This window comes from Diuraphis noxia, unplaced genomic scaffold (assembly GCF_037042655.1).
Source record: "Diuraphis noxia isolate RWA-SAM2 unplaced genomic scaffold, SU_Dnox_SAM2 contig0003, whole genome shotgun sequence".
In the NCBI taxonomy this organism is placed as follows: Eukaryota; Metazoa; Arthropoda; class Insecta; order Hemiptera; family Aphididae; genus Diuraphis; species Diuraphis noxia.
The window spans coordinates 58,882,780-58,900,273 of NW_028301713.1; the positions used below are offsets into that span (position 1 = coordinate 58,882,780).

Consider the following 17,494-nt stretch of genomic DNA (forward strand, 5'->3'; position numbering starts at 1 on the left):
TTATACGATGGGATTCATCAAACACGATCATTTTCATTTTATCCTTTAATTATGCATATATATATATTCAAATTCTATTTTTTTTTAAGAATTTTTTTCCAAGGTGGAGTCATCTTAATTGTTGTTGAAAGAAATATTTAAATAAAACATGTGCCTATGCCCTTAGGGTAACTATATGTGGTAATCAAGTCTGACTCTGTATAATTCTGACTATTTGTACCCATATGACATATTACCGGTACATCTTACACATACTGTATACATTATATTACAATATTTCCAAAGTACCAAACTATAAATCGTAATCTTCAAATACCAATCTATAAATTGTAAGCTTATCATATACCAAACTTTGTATCTTATAAACACTTACTTATGGTGATAAGTTATTTTAAATTTGGTTCATTGTTTTTAAAATATTACACAAGTATAACAACTTAAGAGTACAACAATAATAGGGGGAAAATAACGTTTTCCCATTAAAACCAATCAAGTAGTATATATAGTACTATTGCTAAACGGTTTCCCTCCCTTAAGTTATTCAGACAAATGTTCGTATTACATTCAATCACTTCATTTACATACTGTGCTAATTTGTATTGATAATGAATTTAGGAATTTCTCAATAAAAAAATATATATACTCATCATACGGTGATATTGGTGGAGTATTGGAACCCAACAATATTCGGCGTGATAGGTACAACTGGTGCTTCTGTGATCATTTACCCCACACATTTAAATTTTAAGTTCCTATACTCATAGCTTAACATTTAATGGTTTGAAATTCGATTCTATTATATTATAATATATAAGGTGTAACTGGACTATTTATAAATATTAATTAATATATATATTTTTAATATTACTAAATTTGTCAAATAGTACTATTACACTCTATATAATGCGATTATCAAGTAAATATTTTTCTTTAAGATATGAAATTTAAAATGTCTACATTCATTAGAAAAAAAATCTAAAAAAATTATAACAATATAAAATAATCAATATAAAATTGTTTTCAACAAAATGGTTTTTTATAATAAATTCAAATTATGAAAAAATTTCCCATACTACTTATACGTACTTTTACGAAAACGAGTAAAATGCCGGTTTTCAACGCGAAATTAATATTTTCTGAATTCTGTTTCGTAGACGAAAAATGCGCATCGTTTATAAAATAATTGTTTGAAGGCATACCAATAGGTTCGTTTAGTTTACAAATTTTAATGATTTCAAATACATTTAGGTATTAATTTTATTGACGTTTAGCATTGTTATTTTTGCTAAATTTTTCGATTGTATTAGAACATTAAAAGCTTAAGTTCTGAATACCACCCGATAATGGGTAAATGGTCAGTGTGATGTCAAAAAAAAAATTAAAAAAATAGACGTTATCCATATCGGTGCAAACCATTTGCGCCCATCACACCTTTTTAATAACCCACTTGCGCCCGAAATCATAATCCATTTGCGCCCAAAATATTCTTAATGAAAATGTGTTAAACCCGTGCGACGTTGCCAAACTGTATTCTTGAATACCAAGCAATACTACTTATTACCTTATGAAATTAAAACTATTGTACATATTATTTTTCCCGTTTTAACTATTTTTAATTTTTATGTTACACTCTTATCGATATTATCGAATATCAGTCCATTTTATCTTAATTGGACTTCATCATGACGACTTGAATTAATTAAGTGTTGTTTAACTTAGAATTCCTAAATTTAATGTTAGTTATTGTTATATTGACTAATTTTTTTAAACCCAAAATGTTGAAGAAATTACAAAATTTGAATTATATTATTAAAGACGATTATATAATAATTATTAAAGTACTCATAATTTTTTAAGTAATATAGTTTAAATTTTAAAACTACACAATTAGTAGATTATAATGTAATCTACTAGGTAATCTAATTAATTTAAGTACTTATCAAGATAAAGAATATAATCTATAATAATATGAATCACAACGGCAAAGTTGCATACGAAATGGGCATATGGGCATATGGGCTATAAATCGGCAGGTAGTACCTTATCTTTCGGGCGCATCTGTCCATATCCCTCGGGGCGCAAATGTACTATTCTGGGGCGCAAATAGGCTGTAGCCATCCATATCATCCCGTGGGTTATTTTTTATGTTTTTTCATTTACTCTTGTTTTTATTATTACTAGCAATCAGTAAATTCGTTTTAAACGTGCAGTTCATAAAGGGCTGCTCATCACTCATCATAATATAATAAATATAATATGAACATGGATATTAAATTCACGTGTATTAAGTATATACGTGAATAATAATTTTTGTTCACGTGTACAACGGACTTCGTGTTCACGTATGTGTTAATTCACGTTTCCAATCGGCAGCTCTAATTATTAGTAGCTATAGTTACAAATTGATCAGTAAGTATGTTTTGTATTTTGCATATTCAAAATTTATTTCTATTGGTATTATAATTAACTAGTACTAATTAATTTTTAATTAGTAATAAATAACAATTAATTTGATGTTATTATACTCTTCGCTCTATAATAAACCATAGCATTAGAAGTAGTAGTTTTTCATTGTTTTCGTCGGGCAAAAATAATATTCGTATTAAAAATGACTATCTGCTCGCACGTCTTTCTGATCTTGGCACTCCTTGCGATGGTTGTATATAAAGCCAGTCACACAATGTCACAATACCTATACATAATTATATAAATATCGACATCGGGTATTAGTTAACATTCCGTGCACCGGATATCACTCTGTATACATGATGTATGTACCACTGTACCAGTTTTAAAAATACGTAGGTACGTAGGTACGCGTACATATTATAATTGATCTTAATTTGTTCTTGAAAAAAAATGCACATGTGGCTGACATTATATGAATATTAATATTTGAGTAGGATAAACGAGATAAGTTGTATACGAATTTCATGCAAACAAATATACCACGACGAAAGAATGCAGATGGAGTGCACTGCGAAAATCTGCAGTTTCAGCAACAGTGCCACTGTTCCCACCCCTCCACCTCCACAAAAAAAACACAGGGTCTGCGCCCAAGTCAGGCGTGCAAATGCGCAGTGTTTAGGATTACCACGACGAATTTGGCCTCCAACCAAATTGTTGAAAATTCTTTCGTGTCTTTTTCCGTAGTCGTAACAACATTGCGATAACTCTCTGACAATATTAATTATTACTATTCGATATTTTTTAGCCACACCTACCAGCAAAATGTTTTCGTATGTAAAATTTAATTATGTTACGTAATGGTAATAACTAATAAGTAATCCCAATCATTTCGGTGCATAAAAAAACAAAAAAAATAATGCCATAAATCACAATACGGTCATATATTATATTATAGGTACCCAATAAAAATGTCATAGATATATTAGTCTTACTTTTATTTATTTTCCGTGTACAGATAGGAAGGATAGATGCCTAAAAGTTAAGTATTCCAAATAAAATTCAAAATGTTGAATTGTTACCTACTGTTAGTCCTACGCGCGGAAAAAAATATAAACTAAATATATTTTTAGTAGGTAAAAATATCATTGAATAAATAACTAAATGCACTAAACAAAACCAGAATAATAAAAGATTAAACATTAAAATAGTTCTACTGATAAATTATAAATTTAGTTGAAGCAGCTACAATAATTATACGGTTTAAAATGTTCACTATATAAACTATAGTTGCCTCCACTCAACGTTTAGGCATAAATTGGTGTTTACCTAATTTTACCATTTTTAAATCAAGAATATTAATGTTTTTAATTTTTGTGGGATTTCCTTTTTTTTTGTTGATTAGTTATTTATCAACCGGCGCTGTATGTGGTATGTCTCGTTCTCGGTTCTCTGCACCATATTAATACATAATAATATACATAATATTTATTTTCATATTGTGTAATCAATAATTTATGATTATAGCTGCTATATAGTCCACTATGGCAGTCAACACACTTGGATAAAGAGATCGGCGCCACTAATAGAATTGTTGTCTTGACATAATTAATCAGTTAACAATTTGTTGCTTTTGACTCGGACATCTTCACAAAAATATTTTGTCCAAATGAGGATTTGAAGATTTGACTTAACGATTTAACGGTAAGTTAATACTTTTTATATTTAATCTTGTAATTAGTTATAAAGTAACATAGTTAGGGTACTCATAGTATTATAATATGGAATCTGGAATACCTATAACTTGCCCCTTAAAAAATATGCTAAATATAGCACTGATTGATGTGTTGACGTTCATAATTATAATTAACACATTCAGTGGCGTGCGTATACACAAGCATCGTAAGCATTATAGATAAAGTATAACAATGTGATGAATATAGTATTATGATATGATACTCAAATAAACATAACGATAAGGCGCAACGATTGCTGCATCAAGTATACACTTCCCTCTCCAATTTTGACAAGTATTTATCGAAGGTGAATAGCTGCAGTGAGCGGATTTGGACTTAATGCAATTATTATTGTTATATCGTGCTTAATGAGTAATAACAAATTTATTACACTACTAGTCAACACACACATATCCGTATAATGTGTTAGTACATGATATTTATTTCGCAGTTTTCTTCGCGTCTAGTGTTTGATGATTTCAATATTTCCTTGAATACAATATAATAATTTGATAATCGTGAAGGTTTTTACTGAACATCGGCGGATTTATAAACTCTCAACTCTGTATAAATAACAAACGAGGTTTTTGTTGAAAATATACCTTTTATTGATTTTGTAGTCATTACAATATGATTTACATACTCAACAATATGAAAAAAGAAGAAACTAAAATTGCTTGTGTATACAAAAATTATCTTTTATTAATTTAACAAATTTATAATCAATTACAAAATTCAAATATTATAACAACTGAACGAACAGTTACAAATGTATAAATTTATATAGGTACATGTTTCAAATAAAAAAAATGAACATACAGTTTTGAAAAAATATTTTGTAACTGGAAAAAAATAGAGCAAAGTTGCTTTTATCATAGGGAAAACATTTTTGAAGATATAATATGTATAATTTTTTATGAATTAGCACAAAATGGCTAAATTATTATAAAAATATAACTTTTAACACATGCTTTAAATACAAAAAGGGGAAACATTTTTAAAAAAATGAGAAAATGAGAAAATGAGAAAAAATAATACTAAATGACTATGATTTAAATGTTGCGAGTACAAGATTTAGCCGAAAAAAGAGGGGGGGGACAAACAACATAGAAGAAGGAAATAAACAACAACAATATATATACGAAAAAAAGTTATAAAATTAAAAAAAAAAAATACGTCAGTCGGGAGACTTCCTGACGGCATCATCGGCCCTTAGGGGACCGCCAGACTAACGTGGGTCGCGGACGGTTTCTCTTCACCAGCAACATAGACGTCGGAAAATCCGTCTGACGCCTTTCCAGCACGAGGTCTTGTACCTACGTGGCTGGTCGGATTTTCCGGTTGTTGCTGGCGGGTCCAGCCTACCTAAGACCTCACCGTTGTCTGGCTCTTCAATGCCCTGAGCCGGCTCAATTTCGTTCTCAGCTTCACACGTCTTCTTCACCGCATCGTCGAGTGGGCAGTCCTTGGGAATCAGAGTGGGTTCGACGGGCCCCAACTCCAAGAACGGCGCGTCGCCACTCGACAATAACGCACTACTGCCCACGAAAATTGCCACCTGGTCATTGGTATCTTTAATATCTTCTGTGTCAAGTGTTGCGTCTTCAGGGACCGCAGTGAAATCCACTGGTTCCGACTCTTGAAACAGCTCGACAATTATCGACATGGTATCTCGATCGATAGCTTGCAGAAGAGTTATGACCCAGGTGAGCATGTTGTAATTTTCGTCATAAAATCCGTCCATGATGCCCACATTTATTTCTTGCAGAATATGGAGTAGTTCGATTTTTATATCGTGTATTGTTACAGTATTGAGCAGCCATTTTTTAAATGTGCGTATGTAATCGCTGGTCGAATTGAGAATTGCAAATGAACTAAAAACGACCCTTTCAACACAGAGACCGATAAATTTAAAAAAATCTCCTAGACGACTAAGTTTGTTACTAGCCAGCGAGTACGATAATCGTTTGCATTGGTCAGCAACATTAGAATTTCGAGTGCGTTTATTTTCCTAAACTTTCTGCAATATATTAGCGATTCAAAAACCTTATACTATTATATTACAATAATCTATGAGCAGTAACTAAAAGCAAACAATTTTTATTTCCATCATTAATCTCATAAAAACATTTCTTAAATGTTCAATAAATAAAAATAGAAACTTAATTTTTTTACTTAGCAAAATTACAAGTATCTTATATTTTTAATCTTGAACCAAATGACAAACATCTATTCCTTATATATATATATAGCCTTCCTCTATAGCCTTATTTCTAGATAGATTTTTTGAGTTTCATCTTCACCAATCAAATTTCAAGTTTCAAATAAAGTTTTTTTTTTTTTATGAAAATTAGACACTGTTATGGCATCATGCAATAGTGAAGTACTTTATTACATTGTATGCTTGGCTTGTATGAATGAAGGCAATTTTTTTATTTCAGAAATGTCAACATTTAAAAATGTTCATCAATGCGCTAAAGAATTTGCAAATAGTAAAGTTCACAACAGAAGTATTGAAGCAATAGATTTTTTGACTTACGAAAAATGTTTTTATGTTGTAGATGTAGAATATTCTAAACTCGTACGGCATGTGCAAATTCGGTAAAATTGTAATTTGTAGACCTTCAAAACGTTGTTATAACGAACATTTAAAAACAAAAACAATTATAGCATTATTTTGATACCAATAAGTTTTTAAAGACTATTTTATTGTTGGGTTTAGTTTGGTTTTAACAAATTATTTTATTTTTGTGTAAACATTTTTAAAATGTTTTTTTTTAAATATTTTTTGAACATTTTTTTTTTTTTTTTATGAGTTTTACTAGTATAAGCATATACGAATAAAAACATAGACGCATGCGTCTAACTAATATAATGAATAAATAATCATTAATTGGTTACATGTACGTGTATTTAATATTTATATGTTAAATATTATGATAAAAAAATTGTTTAACAACACTGCTGTAAATGGCTTATAAAGACGTATGCCAATCCAGAAACTCCCTTCGCGAATTAGCGATTTGCGAAAGGAAAAACAGAACACTTACATTTGGTGCCCGGCATCCATGTTTAATACAAATTATTATAATATTATATACCTATCACATCTATATATATATTCTGATTACTACTTACATTATGTGTTATAATATTAATTTCGATACTTATTTTTTTATTTGAACATGTTGGTTTATTTTTTTTTTCGGAATATTTACACGCATTGCATTTTGTATGCACCTTATGAACTCTGGTCTTAAAATAATATTTCTATTTTAAAATCTGTTCAAAAATTGTATGTAAGTATGTAAATTAGGAAGTTATAAAGGTACAAAATTCTTCATTCTAGCTTAGATATTACATGATTAAGGATATGGTAGGATGATTTATTTGCGATATTTACACACATTTCATTATAAATATACCTTGTGAACTCCGGTCTTAAAATAATATTTTTATTTTAAAATCTGTTCATAAAATTATATATAAGTGTGTAAATTAGGAATTCATAAAAGTTCAAAATTGGCCAGTCTAATTTTATAGTAAACTAAGATGAGGGATGCCTTGAAACGGCTTCTTCACTCACATAATACCTACAATCTTCATTATATTACACTGTTATGGATTAATTATTTAAAAACTATTGTATTTTATGCCTGGAGTTCATTAGATGCATTGAAATTGATGCGTACAAACCAAAAATATTATATACAGTGGAATCCTAATTAGGATAAAGAATTTCACCCTTTTTGATTTCCTCATTCAATCAATTTCGTAATATCTTATTAATTAAAACATGGCATTATGGAAATTAATAAATTATTATGGATATGTGCCTAATATGGTATTCAATTCATAGAATTTAGTTAGTACTTTAATAGCTGTATTACATTGTATTTGAAGTTCATTACGTAGGATTGCATACATGTTGATATTGTCGATGTGTGATAATAGGTGATCTGTATTTTTATACTTATAGAAATTATAATTAGCAATTTTGTGTATTGTAATTTGTGTTATTATTGTAATATTAACTGGAGTCAATAGTAGCGTCTCCTGACTAAGACGTGTAAAATATTGAATAATATTCAGTTGGGAGATTTAATAGCACTTATACTTTTTTAGCATGTTTAAACACCAAATCTCGAAGTGTTGCGCCACCTATATTCAAAAATTGATACTATTTAACACACCAGCGTTACACACAATAATGTTATTTTGGTCCTTATGGATTCTGATCTTGGAAAGACAATTCATAGGGTAAAAACTTGTTATAATTACAAAAATTACATCAACTTTTGTGAACTCCAGATTTCGGAGGTCACTATGACACTTGGAAGTCATAACGCCGGCTTGTATCTCGATTGTGGATGTCATAAGATACGCTGTATAAACTCACACACACACACACACACACACACACACACACACACACACACACACACACACACACACACACACACACACACACACACACACACACACACACACACACACACACACACACACACACACACACACACACACACACACACACACACACACACACACACACACACACACACACACACACACACACACACACACACACACACACACACACACACACACACACACACACACACACACACACACACACACACACACACACACACACACACACACACACACACACACACACACACACACACACACACACACACACACACACACACACACACACACACACACACACACACACACAACGTGTTACGTAGCGTCATCGCGACTGAGGTTTGTAATTATAATATATATATATATATATATATATATTGTATATGCTCGAGATTATTAATAAATTATCATTAATACGCATGAAATCTAATCGAATAGAGGTTAGGTTAGGTTAGGTTAGGTTAGGCCATCCAAGGATATTTAGATCCTCATAATAATAATATGTGCATTATTATTTCAATCGGTGGCACACTGGCACTCATTTTAAAAAAACGACGGGGTGACGGGGCCCGTCTCGTAAAATTATAATATTATTTCACGGTATTATAATAATATTATGTATATCTGAAGGGGTGGTTTTTAAATATAATAGTATAGTCATATTATACAGTGTGATTCACAAAGTGCGCTTCTATCACAATTCACAAATAAAAAATAATAATATTCAAATTTTTTTTCTGCAGATTTTAAGTAAGTACACTTCATAATTTTAAAAACCTAGATTTTTTTTTATCATTTATTATTTAAGGAGTATCCTGTGATGATACAATAATATAGTTTCTTTTTTGAAAGAAAACTAACCTCTTTTATGGTAAATTACTAAGTGGTAAAGTATCTAAGTAGTTAACGAGCAATTTTTGAGCAATAATGTATTGAATAGGAAGAATACTGAATAAGTAAATGCAACATTGATGAAAAATTTAAATAAAATATAAATATACCTATACTAACTACTGATTATACTCGGACAATGTTTACAAATAATAAAATGTTTCCAGGTTAATTTAAAATTACTATAATATTTAAAGAGTCATAACCTCTATTTTATATTCCAATCCTATTATCATTGTTATATTACCCTCAGTAATCGGATTTAAATCACTAAAAAAAGGCTTATATAAATTTAGATATGATGGATGTATCAACATTTTCAGCAAAAATTTTAGTATAAATGTTCTCTCTTATTATAAATAAAAGTTTGTTTCGCCAAATGACGAAAATGATCTAAACGTTTGAAAATATATGATCCTTAGTTCCTTACACGTAAGCTTAAAAAATCCTAAAATTCAAAACTTGTACTTGGTGAATCACCCTGTATGTGTCCATGTGCATAATATTATATACATATATCATTTTCGTACGAGTGGTCCGCGCCTGCAGCACTAAATACACGCGCCAGAGTGTCTAGACGAGACTTAAAAAAAAAATTGCAAGTACGTCGACGATATAGGTATACCCCATATGTACATCATATATCAATATCATATTCGCATATATATATATATGTGTGTGTGCATAATATTATAATTTATATTTTATAATATATGTGGGGAAGGTTCTCGTAAGTTTATAATACATATAAATATACATGTTTTCAACCAAACGAAAGAGATTTCATATTCCAGCGGTGGCGACGGTGGTGATTGGTAGGTAGTTATCCAGACCTACAATATCGCTTTTTCAATAACGCACTCAACATATCACTCATCACTGTTAAATAATAACCGTGTGACATAATTAATAATTATTATTTTAATTATATTAATGCCAGCTACTACAGATTTAACGCCAACTTAAACATTAATTCCAATGTGATGCGAAATCTTGACTATATACATATACAATATACATATATATTATATAATTTAATAATTCTGCAGGGTCCCCTATACTTGTGTAAGCTCTAAAGCACTGAAAATAACGTAGATAATTTTCACTTACCTGTGCACAAAAAAAATAATTAACGTAGAAATAAACACAATAAGTAAGTTACCTATTATTGTTAGAACTCGTACATTTTTAGTTATAAAAATAGTTATATAATTATTTCACGAGAATAACTAATACAAACATTATATAGATTCGTATGATAGATCGTAATATCGTATAATAAAAAAATGTAATTATTATTAAAATTAATATAACGCGAGGCATATTGACTAATAAATATTATATTCTTACAACATGTTGTCGAATGTGTTTTAGATTCTGTATTGTTATTTTAATATGTCAGTATTAAAACTATGAATTTTTTATGCTTAAAAAGTAAATTACAAAATAAATGTTTAAAAATGAACGAAAAGATGACAATCCTTGAATACTATTCCTTAAAATATCGACCACGTGTGCGTATAACTATATATGAAAAATGAATTCACTAATGATAAAATGAAAAAAAAACGGGTAAGTGGATGTCGCTCTGCTGTACATTAGGTGGTGGGGTGGACCTCTGACTAGGGTAGGTCAGATTTGAATGCAATGATAGGTATCATTGTATACGAAAAACGATTCTGAACGGAGATGATTTGTCAGTCTAGGATATATTATAGATAATTAAAAATTTTCAAATCTTTGATTTAAAAAGAAAATTTTGTATAAATTTCTAGCTCAAAATAATTTGCGAATTTTCGTAATTTTTACGTATTTAGTCAATATTTGAACTTCAAATGCTAATAAAAAAAAATCGTGCATATGTATTCTTATAATTTTTTAATCACTATAAGAATAACTTATGAGGAACTTTGTATTAAATTTTCAAGTATTTTGATAGGGCCGAAAAAATTTTATCAACCCTTCAAAAAAATTTTCAGAAAAATTGAAAATTTCAGTTGTCTATTAATATCTCAAAAAAAGTCAAAATATTTTAAAAATTAAATCATGTAAAGAAAATGCCAATCTAAATAACTGATAAAATTTTCACGTATCTACGACTTATACTTTTTGAATAATAACAAATATTTAAAATCGTTTCAGGATAAATCGTTATCGTAACGCTATTTCAAAAAAATTTAAAATTCAAACGCACCTCAAATTTTTCCTATAATGACGCTTCGAGATTTCTCTATAGCTATTTGAAGGAAAACTTATGGAAAACTTAGTGTTGCATTCTTAATCCTTAGTTATAAACACAAAAAAATTTATGATTTTTCAGCTTCAAAATTACTTGCAAATTTTCGCATTTTCGACAGATTTCGTAAAAATTTGAACTATAAACGCTTATAAAAAAAAATTGTACCGATGTATTCTTATAATTTTTTAATCACTATAAGAATAACTTATGAGGAACTTTGTATTAAATTTTCAAACAAATTCTTCTCTAATATCCACGAAAACATTTCGTAATCACAGTATAATCATCTCGTCTAATATATATGTGTTATAATATGTGGTACAATTATTGAACAAATTTTCAATTTTTCAATTTCCGTTCTAAATATCTGGTGAAATTTTCAAGTATCTACGACTTATAATTTTTAAAGTATAACAAATAATATTTAAATTCGTTTGACTCGTTTGAGGATAAATCGTTATCATCACGCGATTACGCGATTTCATAAAAATTTAAAACTCAAACGCTCAAAACATTTTTCCTATAATGACGCTTCAAATTTTCTCTTTAGCTATTTGAAGCAAAACTTATGGAAAACTTGGTGTTAAATTTTATAACCTTAGATATAAATACAAACAACATTATGAATTTTGAACTACAAAATAATTTGCAAATATTCATGGTTTTGACGAATTTCTGTCAATATTTGAAATTCAAATGCTAATAAAAATTTAATTTGAATTTCCGGTTGACATTTTTTTAGTGATAAAGATTGACAAATTTGTAAGGAATCTGGTGTTAAATTTTCAAATCTTAGGTATAAAAGGAAAATTTTCTATGAATTTCTAGGATAAAATAATTTACGAATTTTCGTGATTTTCACGTATGTTATCAAAATTAAACTTTGAATGCATGTAAAAAAAAAAATGTGGCTATATATTTCTTTTACTTTTCAACTGTTATTGTAAAAATATATTATGAGCCTTGTATTAAATTCTCAAATCTTAGAATTAAAAAGAAAAGCTTTTATGAATTTCGATCTAAGATAATTTGAACATTGCCGTAATTTTTATGTATTTAGTCAAAATTTGAACTGTAAATGCTTATAAAAAATTGTGTGACTATATATTTCTTTTATTTTTCAAATGCTATTGTAAAAATATTTTAGGAGCCTTGTGTAAAATTTTCAAATCTAAGGTATAAAAAGAAAAACTTTTATGAATTTCGATCTAAGATAATTTGAACATTGCCGTAATTTTTATGTATTTAGTCAAAATTTGAAGTTCAAATGCTAATAAAAATAAATTGTGCCTATGTATTCTTATAAGTTTTTAATCACTATAAGAATAACTTATGAGGAACTTTGTATAAAATTTTCAAGTATTTTGATAGGGCCAAAAAATTTTTATCGACACTTCAAAAAAAAATTTTCAGACAAATTGAAAATTTCAGTCGTCTATAAATATCTCAAAAAAAGTCAAAATATTTTGAAAATTAAATCATGTAAAGAAAATGCCAATCTAAATAACTGATAAAATTTTCATGTATCTACGACTTATACTTTTTGAATAATAACAAATGTTTAAAATCGTTTGAGGATATATCGTTATCGTTACGCTATTTCAAAAAAATTTAAAATTCAAACGCACTTAAAATTTTTCCTATAACAACGCTTCGAGTTTTCTCTATAGCTATTTGAAGATAAACTTATTTAAAACTGTTGAGTGTTGTATTTTTAATTCTTAGTTATAAACGCAAAAAATTTTATGATTTTTCAACTTCAAAATTACTTGCAAATTTTCGCGTTTACGACATATTTCGTAAAAATTTGAACTATAAACGCTTATAAAAAAAAATTGTGAATAACGATTTTTAATTTTTTTTAGCTACAATAAGAACAACTCATAAGGAACCTTGTATTAAATTTTCAAGTTTTTTTGGTCGTCCAACATTTTTTTACCGACACTTCAAAAAAAAATTCTCAAAAAAATCGAAAATTTCAGTGTTCTATAAATAACTAAAAAAAAGTCAAAACTTTTTGAAAATTAAACTGTATATATAACACTAACATAAACATTTGGTGAAAAATTCAAGTATTTACAGTGATTAGTTTTTGAATTACAACCATATAAAAAAAAAAGCACACATCATTGTAAAATCAATACATTCATCACTTCGTTCAGAATCTAAAACGATTGCAAAGGTTTACTTTTTATTAGATATAGGTATACCAGAAGTTATATCCCTTCAAAAAAGCACAGATGCAAAATTAATAATCACAAAAGTTTGTAAAAATATTTTTGATGTTGCCCGACTAAACTTTATACTTATATTGAGACCTCCAGTTTTTGTTTCATCTTATTATAACTTGTTAATAAAAATGTTAATCATTTAATTTTTCTACTATTATTCATCATGAATAACTCGGCAGCCACGTGTAAATGTGAAAAATCATTCATATAAAAGCATTTCATTATAAAAGCAAAATACTTTTTGTATGGATCCCGGGACACATAGGCATTCCCGGAAATGAAATGGCTGACCAAGAAGCTTATAATGCAATCGTCTCTACATCAACTCCAACCATAAATTCCATCACATTCGCAGATGCAAAGAACGAAATAAACCTACACTCAAATAATAACTGGCTCTCTCACTGGCGAAAACTCAACAAAATAAAAAATAGTATAAACCCATGGAAGAATCCTGAACTCAATAGAAAAGATGAAACCATAATCAACCGCCTTCGAATTGGTCACTCACACTTAACACACAGCTACTTGATGAGTAAAGACGATCCTCCACTATATGAGTCATGCAGCGTACTATTAACCGTCAACCACATTATCACTGAATGTCAAAAATACAACCAGTATCGAGATCAATTTCACGCACTTGGACCAAACCCAAAGGATGTAAAAAACTTAATTTTATTCTTAAAAAAAAAACAGAATTGTACAATTTAATTTAATCTAGAAAATGTATACTTAAAATACTAAAAATGTAACAAAAAAAAATGTATTTTACCAATGGCCAAGTTGTCGATGTACTTTGGTCAATAAAAAAAAAAAGCAAAATATAGACCACGAAAGGCATATAATATTATAAATCAAAGAAACTTCATGTAGACGTATACACTTACAAAATATGCTATAACACAATCTAATACGGATATTCAATAAGGTTGTAATAATGTCGAATACCCTACATATATGGATAATTCATAATAATATCCATTGGATATTATATTATTTATTTGTCTCTGTTATTATATGTTTTCAGAGCCATTCAATTGAAACGGGTTCACGGTGTTAATTATTATTATTGTTATTAAACTAAAACTATTATTATGATTACTATTCTATTGTATATGGCTGGCACTTATATGGTTAGTTGATATCGACAAGTTGAGACATTTCAGTTATGTACACATAATACTTTGAGGTCCATTAATGATCGGTTGTATGTAGCGTTTCTTTTTTTTTTACTAAGAGACGTCTTCTTTCTCAGAATTTTCTCAGAATTAAACTTCTGCAGTGATAATTGTTTTTGGCTCCGAAGATAAACGTATGACCGTTACTTAAGTATATAATATTAAATTATATATATTATATATTTTTTTTAAATCAAATTAATTAGCTGTTTTTCAACACATTCACCGTACATCGTAATTATCTATGAAAATTATGCACATAACAACATTTCTTGTGTCACATGTTTTCTGTTAAGCGAATAAATATCTTATCATATACCACGTTATAAATATTTTTTTTGGCCAAATCTAAAAACTACCTCGTGACACGTTAAATAATAAGTTGTTATAAATTAAAATATTAATAAATATTGTAATTAATTTACGCTTACCAATTATATATATTATATTATCAATGAGTTTGATGTCCTTGTATGTCAGATACACTTCATAAAAAAAAAATATATTAATACCTATTATAACAATCACCGGGTGCATGGTGTATTCATAAATCATTTTTAAAAGATGTTAGCGCATTGTTTCTTTTTTCTGTCTGCTGCATGTCTGGTCCACGCGCAGTGTATAAGATTGGCATATATATCGATGTAATGTCCATTGAGTATATAACTTTTTTATTTTCATTTTACACATTTCATCTATAAGTATTTCATGGTCCGGACAGAGAAAAACAAATATTGCGCTGATATATTCTAAATTAAGGTTTTGTATTTTTTCATTTTAGAATGTAGAAGGTTACTACTGGAGGTGGTGTTACGAGTGGTGTAATGGTGCAGAATGATACACTTGACGTATAATCTCTGCATTCTTTACACCTAGGCCATCCAGTGGACGCGGCGCCGCCTGTCACGACCGCGGCCACAACCACGGCACTCATAACTGTAACGTCTACCTCGTGTTTCAGGATGTTATCGTTGCCATAAAGAAGGGCATATAGTCATTAATTGATTTAACTGATGGCGAGTGGGACTTGTTTAATTTTTAACATGTATGTATATAACACTGAAATTAAATAGGTAATATATCTATAAAGGTACAATAGGTACATATACCGAGGATTCGGGTCAGGATTTAAATTTTTTACTAAATAACATCTACAGCGTGTCGTACAAATGTGTACATTTCTACATGGGTAGGTACTATAGGTAACTGTTATTATAATACGGTGGAAAATTTTTCATAATAAACAAGTGTATGCAAATCAGAACCAAATGTTGTACCTATTATTTATTACTATTAGCAAGTATATAGATTGTAGAAACTAACCTACGATTATCGATTTCACTTAGATTACTATTTCGAATACGTATAAAAAAATATAATAAATAACTCAAACTCACAACCCACATACGTTTCGAATAATCAAACTTCTAAACAAACGACAAATGATACATCAAAACCCGTCCAAAAACAAATAGAAACCCTCTCTTCCAGCACATACATGACATACAATACAATTTGTACATTCATATGCTGTGTTTTGATAACTAGTACAACGTTTACACATGTACTGCAACATTTTAAGTAGGTATATGCACATAATATTATTAGGTATTCATTTTCGTATATTATATTTCTCAAAGCATTTTTATGTTTAAAAGTAAATATAAATAAATACAATTTAGTTCTGGATATTACATTTTGATCCCTAAAATCCTTCGCCAAGAAAATATAGGAATAATAAAAAAAATTAGTATAATATTAACTTGTAAAAAAAAATGGCCTCTTTAAATTGTATAGCATAATTATTTTTGTATACATTCTCATGTTACTACTTACTGAGTATACGTATTCATTTTCAAAAGGAATATGTCGAGTTCTAGTCAATTTTGCTTTATCGTAAAATATAATATAAAATCTTTTCAATAATAATAATATTTCATTCGACAGAAACTGCATTTTCTTAAAATGAAATACCTACCTAAAGTTTAAAATATTCTTTAATAACCATTTAAATTGGGTAGGTATGGAATAAATAAATTATATATATAGTAGTGCAATTATTATTATCATATTATGATATATTTCTTTTATCATTATTATTATATTTTATTCAGAAACTTTAATGTCATGTCTAGTGTTACATACACAAACGCATTATATCAAGTAGATCAAGTAAAATATAAATATTTAATATCAAATAATTTCACCATTATTATGTAAAAAGGATTTGAAAAAATACTCCTACCAGCTATTTTAATGATATATTGTTGTTCAATGGCTGGACGAAATTACCGATCACAATTGTGAGAAACTACAAGGGTCTCAACTGTCTAAGGAGGCTCAGCCACATTGAAATATTTTCTTTTAAGCATTGTA

At 28.7% G+C, this 17,494-nt stretch overlaps 1 long non-coding RNA gene across 1 annotated transcript; it reads left to right on the plus strand.

The window, feature by feature from the left end:
- The first annotated feature begins 3,156 nt into the window (after nt 1-3,156).
- Nucleotides 3,157-6,875, plus strand: LOC149057597 (uncharacterized). The gene is made up of 3 exons (XR_016191081.1): nt 3,157-3,239; nt 3,934-4,110; nt 6,584-6,875. It is a non-coding gene; the product is annotated as an uncharacterized LOC149057597 (long non-coding RNA).
- The last annotated feature ends 10,619 nt before the right edge of the window (nt 6,876-17,494 follow it).